Source organism: Lissotriton helveticus, chromosome 1_2 (genome assembly GCF_964261635.1).
Source record: "Lissotriton helveticus chromosome 1_2, aLisHel1.1, whole genome shotgun sequence".
Classification (NCBI taxonomy): domain Eukaryota; kingdom Metazoa; phylum Chordata; class Amphibia; order Caudata; family Salamandridae; genus Lissotriton; species Lissotriton helveticus.
The window spans coordinates 248,762,802-248,779,341 of NC_136058.1; the positions used below are offsets into that span (position 1 = coordinate 248,762,802).

The window sequence follows — 16,540 nt, forward strand, 5'->3', positions numbered from 1 at the left end:
TTTTGCCGTTTATGGTCTTGTTATAAGTCAATATAAAGAATCCACATTTTTATAAAATCTGTGTGATGTCCATCTGTAGTGTTTTCACTATATTACTTTATGTGTTCATAAATGCTTCACACACTGCCTTTGTGATAAGCCTGTCTGCTCGTGCCAAGCTACCAAGTGGGCGAGCAGGGTTTATCCAGGAGTGTAATAGCTCTTTTCCTGACTAAGAAGCAAGGGTCCCTATTTGGTCAAAGGTGTGAGAAGTTGGCCTGGCAAATGCTGTCCACTATTTTAGTGGGCACGTTGCACCAGTCCAAACGACCCTTATTGATGGTAGGTTAAAGACAACCTTTATAGAAAGCTATCCTAGTGGTAGCTATGTAGAACAGCCTTCATGCTAAGTCTTGGAGGAATTTAAAGCAGCTTGTTTTACCAGTCTATAATCTTGTGAATAACCAAATGAAAGGAGAACCACACCAGGTATATATATAAAATATATTGTATTTATTCTAAACACCTCCCTCTAGTCTCTTTATGAGGCTAGAGGCAAAAGTACATTCAGTAAACTCAATAACACACAGTAAATTATCACAATATACGTTGAGCCCTAGGGGCGTACGAAACCATATATTAAGAAAGTGGTATAAGAGCCACAACTTGCATAGATACAAGACCTAGAGCCTGTAAAACCATTGGAGCCACCAGGAACCACCCAAGGTAGTGACACAGGTGATCCACGGGGGACACGTGCAGTGTCTAAACACAGCCGCAAATCACCGTTAACTTCTATGGGGAAAGTCACGGTTGGAAATTTAAAGATAAAGGACACTTAGTGGAGGACTTTCAGCAAACCCTTTAGACTTAAAGTGTTCTAGAGCCAACACCCAAGGGAGCATCAGAATACTCGAGTTACCCCACCCAGGGAAGCCGGGTGCATAGGTGTCTTTTGGTGTCGGGTTTCATTGTCGTTTTCAATGGCGATCTGCTGAAAAGTGCTGCTGCCGAAGAAGTGGAAAGTGTCCAGGGCGATCCAAGCCTGGATCGCAGATCAGAAGAAACAAAAAGCAGAGGGGACAGAGTCTGGGTCACTAGCCAGTGACCAGGGGCACGATAGTCGAAAGCCCACAGATGTCGGGTAATTTCAGGTGAAGAAGGTGAAGCTTGACTCTTCAGCCACGAGGACCAGGAGGCGTTGACAATGACCGGGAGCTGAATTCCAGCTGTGCCACAAAGGGTGTCGAGTGCTGCGGTGTGGGTTTCCAGATTGGACCCAACAAGCCTTGGCAACAGCAACCCACACAGGAATCAAATAAATGCTTTGGTGTGGACCAGCAAGGTCTGAGGGACTCATCACTTGGTAGGGAGTCAGGGTAAGTCTGGAGCAACCAGGGAAGTCCAAGGAAAATCAGAATGGCCAGTTGACAGTCCAGTGATCGCAAAGGAGCCTTAAGCAGAAATGCAAGAAGCAGGCTCACGGAACACTTGTGGAGTGTAGGCCCACAATCTTTGTTGCAGATGGTGTGCGGGGCTTGGGCTATAAGTAACCCAAAGCACAACTTCAGGAAAGCTTGGGAAGTTAATGCATTCAGCAAATGTGCAAGTGTGCAGGGGTTCCGGTTCCACGTCACTCCTGAGGGCGGTGGGTCTCAGCTTTGCTGGGGACTCGGGTCGGCCTTCGAGAAGTCTAGAAATCCTCTTCCCGGACTGCAAATACTTCAGAATCCGGCATGAGCTTTGGAGATGCAAAACGGCAAATGCTTCATTGGTGCCTGCTTGAGCAGGTGAGTCACTCCTTGACCCCAAGGGAGATTCTTCCATCCTCTAGTCTTTAGTAGAGCGTCGAAGTTCCAGGATTCAGTTTCAGAGTTTAGTTCAGGTGTAATCTAAAGTCCTGTTGTCAGGGGTCCCTTGTTTATACTAAGAAAAGGGGTTGGACATACTCTGGGGACCCACATATGGGAGGGTCTGGAAAGAGGGGTGGCTACACCCATTTTCTTTGTCCAGTTTTATGCCAGAGCAGGGGTGGGTAGCCCCTGCAACCGGTTTGAACTGGACTATGCACAGGGACACCAAATGTGCCCCCAGTTCAGACTTCAAAGCACTCTCAGAGTGCACCCACCCAGTCCCAATACACTAAAGCCTGTCTGGGAGGTCATTAAACCTCCTTGTAACAGGAAACCTATTGTCCAGGCCTCCCCTGCCGGAGTTTCGGTCAGCAGCAGGAAGCCAGACTCGTGTCTGTGGCTGCAGCATCCATTTTGTGATGCCAGGGCTGTTTTAAACTATTACCGGTTAGACCAGTGTGTACATGTCTCTCCTTCTAGAAGGGTGGAATTCTACCCCCGCCGCCAGGACTGGCGGGGGGTAGGATTCCAAAGTGTCAAACACGACATGTTTCCATGCAGCCATTCCAAAGTTAGCATTTACAGCGAGGTTATAATACACTTAAGAGTATGTGATCTGGCTGCATCATAGAACAGCCTCACAGAATAGGCTCCGAAAGATGCAGAGGGGACCAGCTCATGCATGGACACCCTCCCACACCAAACCAAACACTCTCCCTTCAGGATTGATAAGGCCTGAATAGGAGTGACTGATAGGCTTATATGTGTCAGTGATTAAAGGTAGATATAGGTAACCTATATCTTAGTAAGGGGTGCATGCACCACCTTACCCAGGCGCAGTTGCAGTCCTGTGGTGTCATTTTGAAAGGCTTCCCAGGGGTGGCATAATACATGCTTCATCCCCTAGTAGGCCTCTGGGGTACCTATGCCCTTAGTACCATATACTAGGGACTCACAAGGGTAACTCAGTAACCAAACTGGAGTGTACCTAAAGTACAGGCAATCATTTTAGGGAGGAAGCAGCTAGGCTGGGGTCCTGGATAGCAGGGCCCCAGCCAGACTAAAGTCGGAAAACAGTGAAACACCAGCAAAAAGTGGGGGTAACCATAATAAGCCAATCCTACTCTCCTGAAAAAAAGGTACCTACCTCTGCCAACCAGAGACCCACAGTTCTAACAAGATCCAATCAATGAAGACCATGGAAAAAGAAATGTATTAGAAATTACACACTTTTGAGCAAAGATAAAAGCTCTAAAATGTTTTGAAACTACTTCAAAACCTGTGAAACAGAAGGTCCTAACTACAAATGTAATCAAGTCTCAGACAGGAAGCGGGCCGTCTGCTCAGAATTCCCAAGGCACAGCCCTTGGTAGGGGTAGGGGTGAGGGTGAAATTACAGATTCACTTGTGCATGGCTTTGCAGCATCCATAATTAAAAGACCACCAAACTTCAGACAGTGCTGGTCTACATTTTATCTTATATATAACATACCCATTTATTTTGTTGGTTTCAACCAGATGATCATTTCCAATTATTATATGTCCCCTCATGTAAGGTATACTACCCATTATATGAGTTACAAATTCTCAACAAAACTATTAATTTACGCATTTCCATCTGTGCCATAAATTTACTGAACACAATGGACAACTAGGTGGCAGTCGTGCGTCAATTGAGCTAATTTCTTTCATAAAATTTTCTGACAGGGTCAAAAGTATGACTACTGTATAAGTTTGAGCATAGACCAGTCACGGCCCGTCCACTGCAAAAGTTGTTGGCGGGCAGGGAAGGGAGCAGGGGGGTGGGAGAGGAGGAACTCGGGGTGGGGGGGGGGGGGGCGGGGGGGTACAAAATAAAAAGAAAAAAGAAACTTACCTGATCGCCTCCGCAGTTCGCTCCAGCTCTCTCTTCCTGATTGTGGGACAGGCTCCCAGACAGCACTGCGGCTGAGCGCTACAACGTTGTGCTCCCATGCAGCCTGTGAGCCTGTAACTGCTTTCTCCAGCCCAGCAATGCAGCTGGGGCTGGGGAAAGCTTAATTGTGCATGAGTGTTTGGCTGCCCTGAAACGGCCAGAAATCACCTCATGTGCAGTGCACTGCCCCAACACAGTGTTAACCCCATCACTCACCCCAAAGACTCGTCAGAGGTCTGGGGGCGGGTCCAGGGGTATTTAAAAAAAATTATAATGAAGAGGGTTAGTAACCTGTTTTATTATCGTTTTATTTGCAGCTGGTGGCTGGGTGGCAGCGCTCCTCCAACCTAATGAGGGCACGCCGCTGACGTAGACCGTTTATTTATTTTAGTTATAATAATTTAAACTTGCAAATTGCTGTAGAATGTAAGATGTGAAATGCATACAAACACGTCTCCACTGAACTTCTTTAGGTAAAGTAGAACGTACCTGTCGCGGCTAAACACAGTTGGCGTAAAGATGGACTTCCCTACAGAGATGAGCTGTATGAAGGACAGCAGCCTGCAGGACACTTGTGCGCCCACATGGCTGTTTCACTTTAATTTTCAGAAAGAGGCTGATCTCCGGCTCTGCAAGATGGCTGAGAAATTAATATGGTTGGATCACATTACGTGTAGCGATCCACTCTGGTGCTGTGTCACCCAGCTGTGGTAGGAGCGAGGACTGTGGATCTCTAGCGTATTTATTAATTCAGAAAATCCATACCCCAGCATCCTGTATAGGGCTTTTTAGACAAAGAGTTCAATGAGAGCGGGAGACCAGAACCTAATGTGAAATGTGCTGCTCCTTGGCAAACATATTTAAAGAATTATCTGAATCTTCAAATTTAATGTGGATCTTGAGCCCTGATGATGTCTGTAGGGACGAAACGCATTGACTGGCCTGCGTGGATTGCTTCAGATGGAAAGCATTGATTGAATAAAATTTGGATTTGTACTAAGAAACACACGACTCCCAAGTGTTTATTCTTTGAATTTTGGAGAGAAAAAGTATTGATGGACTTTTACACATTCTTTTTCTTCTAAAGTTGGACTTTGCATTATCGTGGCCAATGGGCAGTAGGACCACATAAAGCTGAGTGTTAAAGTGTGCCTTAATAAGGTTTGTTATATTACACCAGTGTGTCCTTTTTCTTAGCCCACTACTGACAGTTGGTAAATTTTTCGAGGCTGGTGGTACTTTTTTACGGTTGCCTGAACCGCATGTCTGCTCCAAGGTCCTACTCTACTAGCAGCTTAAATAAATAGATCGCAAAGGACATCCATAATGCAGGGATGCAATTAGCTTATGGACTCACCTGATTGCCTGACAATGTCCTATACTATCGGTGATGCGGAGGATGGGCCCAAAATGCACTATTCTACTGTCTGATGCAGGGCACTTGGCAGGGCTGAAAGAGTTGCATCTGAAGCCAACCTGGGACGACTCCTGGTGGCCAACAGATCTGGGTGCTACAGCCAGCCCGACGGACCACGAACAAAACCTTGGCATTATACTGGACTCTTCGCTCACAATGAACTGCCAAATCAACACAGTCTCCTCAGCCTGCTTCCACATGCTCTGCCTGCTCTGAAAGGCTTTCAGATGGATCCCCACAGATTCCAGAAGGACGGTCACCCAGCAGATTAGACTACAGCAATGGACTCTACGCTGGCATCACCCAAAAACAGCAAAAAAAACTACAGAATGTCCAAAACGCCACCGCCAGGCTTGTCCTTGTCAGTCCCACCAACACAGCCACATCACACAACACCTTCGACAACTCCACTGGCTCCAAGTCAACAAGAGAGTCACCTTCAAGCTCCTCACTCACGCCTACAAAGCCCTACACAATGAAGGACCAGCGTACCTGAACCACCACCTCACATACCACGTACCCACCAGACAACTTCGATCATCCCAACTCGTCCTCGCCTCCATCTCCAGTATCCACAAGACCAGAACCGGAGAGAGATCGTTCTCCTACCTTGCCGCCAAGACCAGGAATTGCCCCTGCACCGTGGCAATTATAGTCACTGACTCGTTTCATGAACGACCTCAACACCTGGCTCTTTGAATGATCCTCCACCCAGTGCGACTAGCAGCCCCCCACTCACAGCGCCTTGCGACTCTCACAGGTGAGTAGCTGCACTTTATAACCCCCTGATTGATTGATTGATTGAAGTGCTGGACTGACAACTTGAAATATATACAAGTAATGGCGCAGGTAGTGAAACAAATGTTATGTAAAGAAAAAACAGCTAGGGGTTGCTTATCTTGTAATTCAGGGAGGGCATTACCAAGCAGTTTGGACTGGACTGTTTCTTATAGAGCAAGGTTAAGACGGATTTCCTTATGGCTGCATCCAAAATGAGGTGGCAAGATGGTAAAAAAAGTGATGGGTTGGAATGCCAATCCGAGCTATTGGCAGTGGTTGCTTATTGCAAGCATTTCTCCCATCACCTTTTTTGTGTTCAATGTAACGCCCTAAGTGGCCAAGGGTATGCCCAGACATGGTTCAGCTGTTCATTTTGCCTCTAGAACAAGCTTCACCTGACAGAAGAGTCCCAATAAGGGTGAAACTGGTCTAACTTGATTGTGTTTCAGTTCAAGGTGGACCTGGCCTGGAAGTTCAGGCTAGACTGTTCCTATTGGAGTAGCATCAAGGCTCATTTGCATACGGTGGAGAAAAGAACAGAGAGCCCCACCACAGCATTGACTTTTTTGGGAGTGGAACTAGACTGTATAGTGATGTGGTCCCTTCTCTTGGGGGAGAGGGGTAGTTAAAGACCATGATGAACTTGTTATTAGAAGTGAGAGACGGGACCAAACATGAGTTGAGACAAATGCAGTGCTTAATTTGTGCCAGTGGTTTCTGGTGCTTAGCACAGGACTTATTTAACAGGGCCAGGTCTATTGATTTTATCTTTTGTGCTTGACGGGTCCAATAATTAATAAAAATAAATGTACCTGTCTGTTCTGTCCTACATCGGTTCAGCTGTCTACCCGGTATTGCCTGTTAGGCCTCCAGATAATGGCCCACCCAGGTCTAGGCATGAACACTGCATCATGTTAGGGATGTCAGTAGTTCACGCCTGTCTGTAACCAAGGAGTATGTATTCCCATTGGATAATTACAGTTGATGGCAAGTTGGCTGGAAAAGCTCAGGTCTCAGGAAACACTAATTGCAAAGTCGGAGTAAATTAAAATTGCGTAGCCAGATAGCATAGCATACATAACAGCTTGCACGCTCTGAACAGAATCCATCTGAAGCAGGCCATACATAATTCATTCTGCTGGTCTTTTGCATGCTTGTGGTTTGGGCCTACCACCAAGTACAGATCATGTCAGAAGGATCCTGTACTGGGGTCTGCAGCGCTATAAAACAATGCACCAGCACCCTAATTGTTGTGCTGCGTAGGAGCCTGTAAGTGGCAGCATGACAGGCAGGGCCAGACTGGGAACCGAAACCGGCCCTGGCAAAGAGCTCAGCTGACCGGGGAAGGGGTGGACATGGCTAGCGGAAATCTTTGTGCCACTTTTGTTGCTGGGGGCCGATATTGCAGCTAGGCTACAAAACCGGCCCCGGGAACATAAACGGCCCACAGGGGTCTAAAACCACCCCATTCCCTGGCGGCTCACCAGGGAAACGCCCGGTGCCCGATACAGCCAATACGCCCCTGATTACAGGGAGCAACTAGTTAGCAGACTTGGCAGGCCAAGCTGGACTTTAGACCTGCACAGAAGATTAGAACGTGACAGTGATGTGACCTGCTGTGACCAGTCGACATCACATCACACCTCACAGAGCAGGTAAGTTAGGAGCAAAGTTACTTGGCAAGGGGCATAAGATGAAAAGTGAATTTAATCAGAGGATTGCATCATGACATTTTCGTTTTGCAGTGTTACTGTTTGCATAGGGAGAACTTGGCCGTAGGGAATTAGAGTACATTAAAACAGACAGCCACAGAAACGTGGTACAGATAAAAATCCATTTGAGCCGAATCTGTGATGTAAAAATGGATTGTTTTTTAACCACAGTAGTTTGTACTAGAAATTATATTGGATTCTAGGAAAGTGAAGTGTTGTGGGCTTTAAGGGCTGTAAATTGACAATCTTATGGTAACATTTGGGTAGAAAGCCTATGTTGAAGTACGTGTTGAGGAAATGATTTCCATTTCAAGCCAGGAAAATTGAGCTTATAAAATAGATAATAATGTACAGAAATTCAAGAGCTTATCGAGAAATTTCACTGAATTATGGGGAATATTATCAAGGGATTTATCTCCGCTTTTTTGGCTTTAAAAGCCAAGAAAGTGGAGATAAAATTATCTCCCTATCAGCAACAGGTTGCTAACACGCAAATTCGCATGTTAGCACCCTTTTTCTCTACGCTTCCCCTTGCATCTCTAATGAGATGCAAAGGGGGCGTTCCAGAGAAAAATAATAGGAGAAATGTTGTTAAGTGACATTTCTCCTATTATCAAGGATTTCGCTAACCCTGTTAGTGATAAAAAAAGCAGCGCTAACCGCGGTTAGCACTGCTTTTTTTACACCTGGGGCCTCATTTATGAAAAGTGACGCATCGCTGCGTGAAAACAGCGATGCGTCACTTTTCACTGCGCACTCCTTGCGACACCAATGATGCGTCATATTTAATGTATGATGCATCATGTCGCAAGGAGTTACAGATACGTCAGTATTTTTGACGTATCTATAAGCGCAAAAGTGACGCAACTCCAGCAATGCGCCCTTTCACATGGGGCTAGCCCCATGTGAAAGGGCCTGCATCAGTCTTACGCCTGCTGTGAAGCAGGCGCAAGATTTTGACGCAACGGCGTCCTAAAAGTGACGCAGTGAAATCTCATAGATTTCACTGCGTCACTTCTACGACCCTTCCTTGCGTCAATACGCCCCCCTTGCATACATTATACCTGGCGCAGGTATAATGTGGCGCAGGGGTTTACAAAGTGACGCATCTACCTAAATGCGTCACTTTGTAAATATGGTGCAACAAGGCACATTATTTACGCTGCTGGTGCGTCACAAAAAGTGACGCACCGGCGGCGTAAAAGTGGCGCACGGCCTCATAAATGAGGCACCCGGTATTTTCCTGACTTAGCCATGATATCCTATGGAAGGTGGATATCATGGCTAAGTTTGTGAGCCCCTATCATCAAGCTAACACCAAACTTCGAGAGATTATCATTGGTTATCCAGTGATAATCTCTCATTTGGCAGTTAGCGTGAGGATTTTTATCACTTCTGAGATAAACCTTGCTAATAGCAAGTTATCTCTGCGATAATTTCCGGCGATGCTTAGCGTTAAAAAATTCTTTGCTAAGCATCGTTAGCGATAAATATCGCTAATCGTCAACAAGAGAATCACCTTCCGGCTCCTCACCCACGCACACAAAGCCCTACACAACCAAGGACCAGGATACCTCAACAGCCGCCTCAACTTCTACGCTCCCAAACGCCAGCTTCGATCGACCAGCCACGCCCTCGCCGCCGTCCCCCGCATCCGAAGAGCCACCACAGGAGGAAAGTCCTTCTCCTACCTGGCCGCCAAGACTTGGAACTCCCTTCCGACCCACCTCCGCCTGACCCAGGACCACCTCGCCTTCAGGAAGCAGCTCAAGACCTGGCTGTTCGAGCAGTAGCGGACCCCCTCCCCCCAGCGCCTTGAGACCCTCCGGGTGAGTAGTGCGCGATATAAATGCTCTGATTGATTGATTGATTGATTGAAGGAGTAAAGAGTGAGGTGAAAAATGCATGATGTGGAATAAATATACACAGTTTGGGCACTTGGCATTCTTAATATTCAGTAGCACTGGCCGTGGGATTTTGAGCAAAATTTTGGGCCCCAGCAAATTAAGCACTGGACAAATGCAACAGATCTTGGGACACTTGAACGTTGCCTGAGGAATAATTGTGCGGGAGGGGGGAGTCGGGGGGGGGCCTTCTGCATGCATATGGGAGTCCAAATGATTTCTCATCATAAAAAACATGCAAAAGAATGTTGTAATTTCGCAATCCTTCCTATCTTCTCCAAGTATAGCAAACAGATTAGGAGCAAGGAAAGAAAGATAAGGAGAAGCTTTTACTTGAAGTATGCTTTATTAAGACATTGATCGGGACCTGAAGGTATAAAATTGTAAAACATTCAACACAGTGTGAGATTTTAATTCTTTATTGCGTGATTAATAAAAATCATTGCAATCAAAACATCTTCACAATCACATATAATATATAAAAACAGAGAGCTCCTTACTGCAAATGTTATTACCAATTGTACCAATACATACATGAATATGTCGTAAAATCAACATAGACCGGATCATGCAATAAAAACGAATTCCAAGAAGAAACAATTAATTTTTGAAAACGTCAAATACAATAGTAAGATATTGTTCATATTGTGAAATGAAGTGTCAACATGCATAATTAGTAATTCCTTAGCTCAAGGACATTAATAAAGTGAATCAATTAGGTCTGACCCAGGGTTGTCTCAGTTATTACATTGCTTATTTATTACCCTGAAAACATATACACTTGTTCTACTAGGTATCAAACTGTGCAAAGGATCGCTTGGGTTCAGGTGATACAAATCATGCTATAAATAGTAATGTCATTAATGAAACAAAGTTATATATATTTTTAAAGAAAATATCGACAAATACTATAGCAAGATATTACACCTATTTTATGTGAAAGTGCCAATGTGCCATACGTTGTAATTTCATAGGTCTAGGATGATAATGAAGTGCACCAAATCTCTTTCCCAAAATAGATACAATTAGTTCAGTTTGTACTACTAGGTATCTGACTGTGCAGAGGATCTCTTAAGTTCAGGTGATACAAATTTAATGCATCTCAAACCGGGAATACCAAATATTTTTCGGCTGCATATACATTTTTTATTAGCGGGCATAATAACGGAATCGACTCATAAGATAAGGACCTAACAAGTGTCTGGTGGGCTGATCTAACCCCAATCTTCAAAAAAAGGGTTTTAAATAAAAACGCCAAATTGTAATCAGTTTAGGACAAACACATACTATATGAACTAATGATTCTTGTGGCCATCCGCAAAATCTGCAGTTGGTATCCGTCCACTGCTCAATCCAAGGCTGCATACACTCTTATGTAGGATGTATTCCCTTACGTAGATTTAAAAAGCTATTTTTTATTTTAGCAGAGAAGTATGCCATCAAATAGGGATGAATACGTAACGACTGATTGAATTAATCACATACCATGCATGCTTTTTCCCTGCTAACCCGATTTTATCCAACTTAAGAGATTCAATTTTTTTTTTTTTAAATCAACTTATAATTGGGCATTGTCAATTTATGAAGCTCTTCTTACAGACCAATATCCCTTAGGCATGTGAAATATGAGATCTCCATTTAACATCATAGGCAGACTTATTTATATCAATTCAGCAATACTTTTCGAAGGAGGCAGGGGCAGCAGAAAACATAGAGAACATACATTTCAAAAAGGCTCCGGCTGACACCAAGCTCTGCCTTTGGAAACCAAACTCTAGTCTTATACCTTATAACACAGGGTGAGGATAACTACAGGGGTTTGAAAACAAATTAAAGATTAGTTGACATTTTGCTAGGTAGGTCGCTCCCCCTCCACACAGCACCGCCTGTGTGTCCTTGCCCCAACTGCCGCTGCTGAGGATGTTCAAGGCCCTCCTCTACCCGCAGGCTACCACCTGCGCCTCATCCCTGGTGGCCAGTGGCAGGCCGTAGGTTTGTATCATCATCTGTATCTTTATTGTATTGCCTTATTGTTATTTTGGTGTCTGTGACTGCTGCTGTCTGTTTTCCCGCCGAGCCTGTATTTGGTCTGTGCCCTCTCTTCCTTCTGTTCCCCTCGCTGTTCCCGTGTTTCTCTGCCCGTTTTGCCATCTGTTCCCTTCGTTGCCCCTGTGTTTCTCTGCCGGTTTTTGCCTTCTGTTCCCTTTGTTGCCCCTTGTTTCTCTGCCCGTTTTTACCTTCTGTTCCCTTTGTAGCCCGTGTTTCTCTGCCTGCTTTTGCCTTCTGTTCTCTTGTTTCCCCCGTAATTCGGTGCCCTTCTGCCTTCTGCTCCCTTCGTCACCCCTCACCGCTACTGCTCCCGCTCCAGCTGCTGCGTCCCCAACTCCCTGACCGCCCATTCGCTGCTCCTGCCCTGCCTCCCGCATCCCAGCTGCTCCTCCCTCCCACCTCCCCATATATGGCGGCTGCTGCGTGGTGAGGAGAGAGGCCCTTGACCCTGCTAGGTAGGTCGCTCCATCTCCACACAGCACTGCCTGTGTTTCCTAGCCCCAGCTGCCGCTGCTGAGGAAGTTCGAGGCCCTCCTCCACCCACAGGCTACCACCTGCGCCTCATCCCTGGTGGCCAGTGGTAGGCCATAAGTTTGTATCATCATCTTATCTTTATTGTATTGCCTTATTGTTATTTTGCTGTCTCTGACTGCTGTCGTCTGTTTTCCCGCGGTGCCTGTATTTGGTCTGTGCCCTCTCTTCTTCTGTTCCCCTTGCTGTCCCCGTGTTTCTCTGCCCGTTTTGCCTTCTGTTCCCTTGCAGTCCCCGTGTTTCTCTGCCCATTTTTGCTCTCTGTTCCCATTGTTGCCCCTGTGTTTTTCTGCCCGTTTTTGCCTTCTGTTCCTTTTGTTGCCCTGGTGTTTCTCTGCCTGTTTCTGCCTTCTGTTCCCTTCGTTGCCCCCGTGTTTCTCTGCCCGTTTTTGCCTTCTGCCTTCTGTTCCCTTGTTGCCCTTGTAATTCGGTGCCTTCTGCTCCCTTCGTCGCCTCTCACCGCTCCCGCTTCAGCTGCAGCATCCCCGCCCCCCTGACCACCCATTCACTGCCCCTGCCCTGCCTGCCACCTCCCAGCTGCTCCTCCCTCCCACCTCCCCATATATGGCTGCTGCTGCGCGGCCTAGCCGCTGGCGTGCCTAAGGCAAGCCCGTCTGAACCCGTCCACACCTGGACCGTGCCCGGCACCAGAACCCCTGGTACCCGCGCCCTCCGCGATGACCGCCGCTGCTATGATGCCAGCATACTCCACGCTCTCAACTGTGGACAGACCCACACCTGCTTCAAAGCCGCCCCAAAACGCCCACCGGGCCCCTTCACCTGCCGGAACAGCAGCTACACCAGCCTCAGAGCCGCCGAACCACCCGCCAAGAAAGGCCCCAATCACATCCGACGCATCCTACTGAACACCCACTCCGCAAGCAAACATGCTGTCGAGCTCTGGGACCTGCTCGACACTTCATCCCCGGACATCACCTTCCTGACAGAGACCTGGATGAACAACTCCTCCGCACCCGAAATCGCCATTGCCATCCCAGACGGCTACAAGATCACCCGCAGAGACCGCACCAACGGAGTCGGAGGAGGAATCGCCATTGTCCACATGAACAGCATCAGGGTCTCGACTAGCACCGACGACACTCTCAGCACCGCCGAACACATGCATTTCCAGTTCCACACAGACCCCAATTCCACCCTTAGAGGCACCCTCGTCTACAGACCCCCCCAGACCCTGACCCCAGTTCAGCGACTCCATCGCCAATTTCATCAGCACGCACGCCCTGCCCTCCACCGACTACATCCTCCTCGGAGACCTGAACTTTCACCTTGACAACAACAACAACAGCATCTCCACCACCCTGATAGATAACCTCGCCAACCTCGGACTGGGGCAACTCGTCACAACACCTACCCACTCCGCCGGCCACAAGCTCGACCCCCTCTTCTCCTCAAGCTCCCACGTCTCCTTCAGCCACACCACTGAACTCCTCTGGACCGACCACCGCTGCATCCACTTCACCTTCCAGAAACCCACCACACACAACAGATCCCCTGCAGCTGCTGAAGCAAAATCACCGAAGACCAACTACACGTAAACCTTGCTCTCAGCCCACCCACCGAACCCTCCAACACCGACGATGCTGCCCACAGCCTCAGGCATTTGATCGACGACTGCGCCAACACCTTCGCCCCACTGAAGAAACCCTCCTACAGAGACACCAGCAAGAGGGCCAGCTAGTTCTCCCCAGAACTCCTAGCCTCCAAGCGAGCGTGCTGGAAACTAAAGAAGAAATGGCACAATCCACTCTGGCTCCCTGTCAGGCCCATTCCTGTACCACATCTTTAACAAAGCCAGCAGCTCCATCGCACCCCATCTACGCAAAGTCATCAATCTCTCCCTAACGACCGCGACCTTCCCAGAGAGCTGGAAACACCCTGAAATCAACGCCCTACTCAGAAAATCCAAGGTGGACCCAAGAGACCTCAATAACTTCTGGCCCATCTTTCTTCTTCCGTTCCCAACTAAGGTCGTCGAGAAGAACGTCAACAGACAGCTAACCCGATACCTCGAAGAAAACAGAATCCTGGACCCTTCCCAGTCAGCGTTCCGCAGCAACCACAGCACCGAGACTGCCCTCATCACCGCCACCGTCACCAGGACCCTGCTGGACAATGGTGAGACTGCAGCCTTCATCCTCCTGGACCTCTCCGCCGCCTTATACACCGTATGCCACCGCACACTACGCGCACACCTTCACGCCGTAGGGATCTGAGACAAGGCTCTGGAATGGACAACCTCCTTCCTATCTGGCAAAACCCAGAGCGTCCACCTCGCCCCCCCCCCATTCCTATCCAAAGCCTCCAAGATCATCTGCGGCGTACCTCAGGGATCTTCCCTCAGCCCGACTCTGTTCAACATCTACATGGACCAGCTGGCACACGGCACCCGACAACACGACCTCAACATAATCTCCTATGCCGACGACACTCAACTGATCCTCTCCCTCACCAAGGACCCAATCACCACCAAATCCAACCTCCATGAAGGAATGAAGGCCGTCGCCGACTGGATGAAGATCAGCTGGCTGAAGCTGAATACGGACAAGACAGAGGTCCTCATCCTCAGCTCCAACCCTTCAGCCAGGGACGACTCTTGGTGGCCGACAGCACTGGGGGCTGCCCCGACACCCACCGACCACACACGCAACCTGGGAATCATCCTCGACTTAACGGTCTCCATGAACAAGCAAGTCAACGCCGTCTCCTCTTCCTGCTTCTACACGCTCTGCATGCTCCGCAAAATCTAGAGGTGGATCCCAACAGATACAAGAAGAACAGTTACCCAGGCCCTCATCAGCAGCAGACTCGATTACGAAAACGCCCTCAATGCGGGAGCCCCAACTAAGCTCATAAAACAACTGCAATGCATCCAAAGCGCCTCTGCACAATTGATCCTCGACGTACCACGCCACAGCCACATCACCCCCCACCTGAGAAACGTGCACTGGCTCCCCATCAACAAGAGGATATCCTTCAAGCTCCTCATCCACGCACACAAGGCACTCCACAAGACCAGCCCAGCCTACCTCAAAAGACGACTTTCCTTCTACATCCCCAACCGCCAGCTCTGCTCCGCCGACCTCGCACTCGCCACTGTCCCTCGCATCTGAAGAACAACCACCGGCGGGAGATCCTTCTCCCACCTCGCCACCATGACCTGGAACACCCTCCCACTGAGCCTACGACAGACCCAAGACCTGCTGACCTTCAGGAGGCAACTCAAGACCTGGCTCTTTGACCAATAGCGCCCCCCTCCCAGCACCTTGAGACCCTCACGCGTATGTAGTGCGCTCTACAAATGACTGATTGATTGATTGATTGATTGATTGATTGATTGATGAGACCCGACCCCTATGAGTGGAATGTGTGTATATACTCAGATGCTACAGAAGCTATATTGGAATGGGAGGTGGTGCGTTGAGACGTGACTTGATGACTGCAACAGGTGGAATCATAGCATAATGTTTATGGAATTTTGCCTCCTCGTTTTGGCAATGGATTTGTGAAAACATGTGCTGAGTAATATTTTAATTATTGCCAATAAGGCTGTGGTGAATTAACAAATAACCTGCTAGTGATCAGTGGATACTGAAGACATGGGGCCTTATTTATGAAGGCCTTGCGCCGCCGGTGCGACACTTTTAACATGGGAAAAAGTGACGCACCGGCGGCGCAAGGCCTTCATAAATAAGGCCCATGGTGTTTGAGGGTGAATGTATTGTTTCAGGCCTGTCCTATCTTTCTATAGGTGGAGTTTGCCACTGCAAATGTGGAGTTTCCACAGTGGTACAGCTACTTTTAAATTGTTTGTGAACACCAAAAAAAAAAGGAAAATTACACAAAAGTGTAAGTTTACCTTTGTGAATCAGGTCAGGTAAGTTTAAATAGGGAGATGTGCTGGAAAGCAGCACGGGAAATGTGGTCCCCTGGGTCTTGTACTGGCTGGTGTAAGGAGAAGGGATGGTGGTGCAAGCATGCAAAATGCAGAAGTTAGTCTGTGGTTAAATATATTGATGTTTGACAAAGGGTAAAGGGTAAAGGGTAGGGGAGAAAAACGGGTCGGTAATAGGGGAAAAGGGGAGTGGTTCATATTGTACTGTTAAAGCAAGAGGTACGAGTTTTAGAATATGCAGCTAAACCGAGGGTTAAACATGTGTGAGCTCTGACTGTTTCCAAATAAAGCAAACTCTACCACAACTTGAGAAAAACAAGTACGGTCATAATCTTAAAGTGAAACTTAGGAACCGTTCTCAAACCAAGTTTTTGAGCTAAAATCTCTCGATGATTTTAATGACGTGTGGAACCCAGCTTTATATCCTTGGAACTCCTGTGGCACTAATTAGGCATTTGAAACTTCTAAGTGATGTTGCTTATATCAC

At 47.6% G+C, this 16,540-nt stretch overlaps 1 protein-coding gene across 2 annotated transcripts in view; it reads right to left on the minus strand.

Moving 5' to 3' along the window:
* Window positions 1–16,540, minus strand: part of LOC144800424 (vitamin D3 hydroxylase-associated protein-like) — a 654,091-nt gene that overhangs the window by 388,546 nt on the left and 249,005 nt on the right. The window contains exon 1 of one of the 2 annotated variants that reach the window (XM_078671681.1): window positions 3,709–3,836. The exons of the other annotated variant lie outside the window; for it this stretch is intronic. The gene's annotated coding sequence lies outside the window, so the exon portion shown is untranslated. Of the gene's footprint in view, window positions 1–3,708; window positions 3,837–16,540 lie in introns of those variants that run through there. 2 annotated transcript variants of the gene reach the window in all.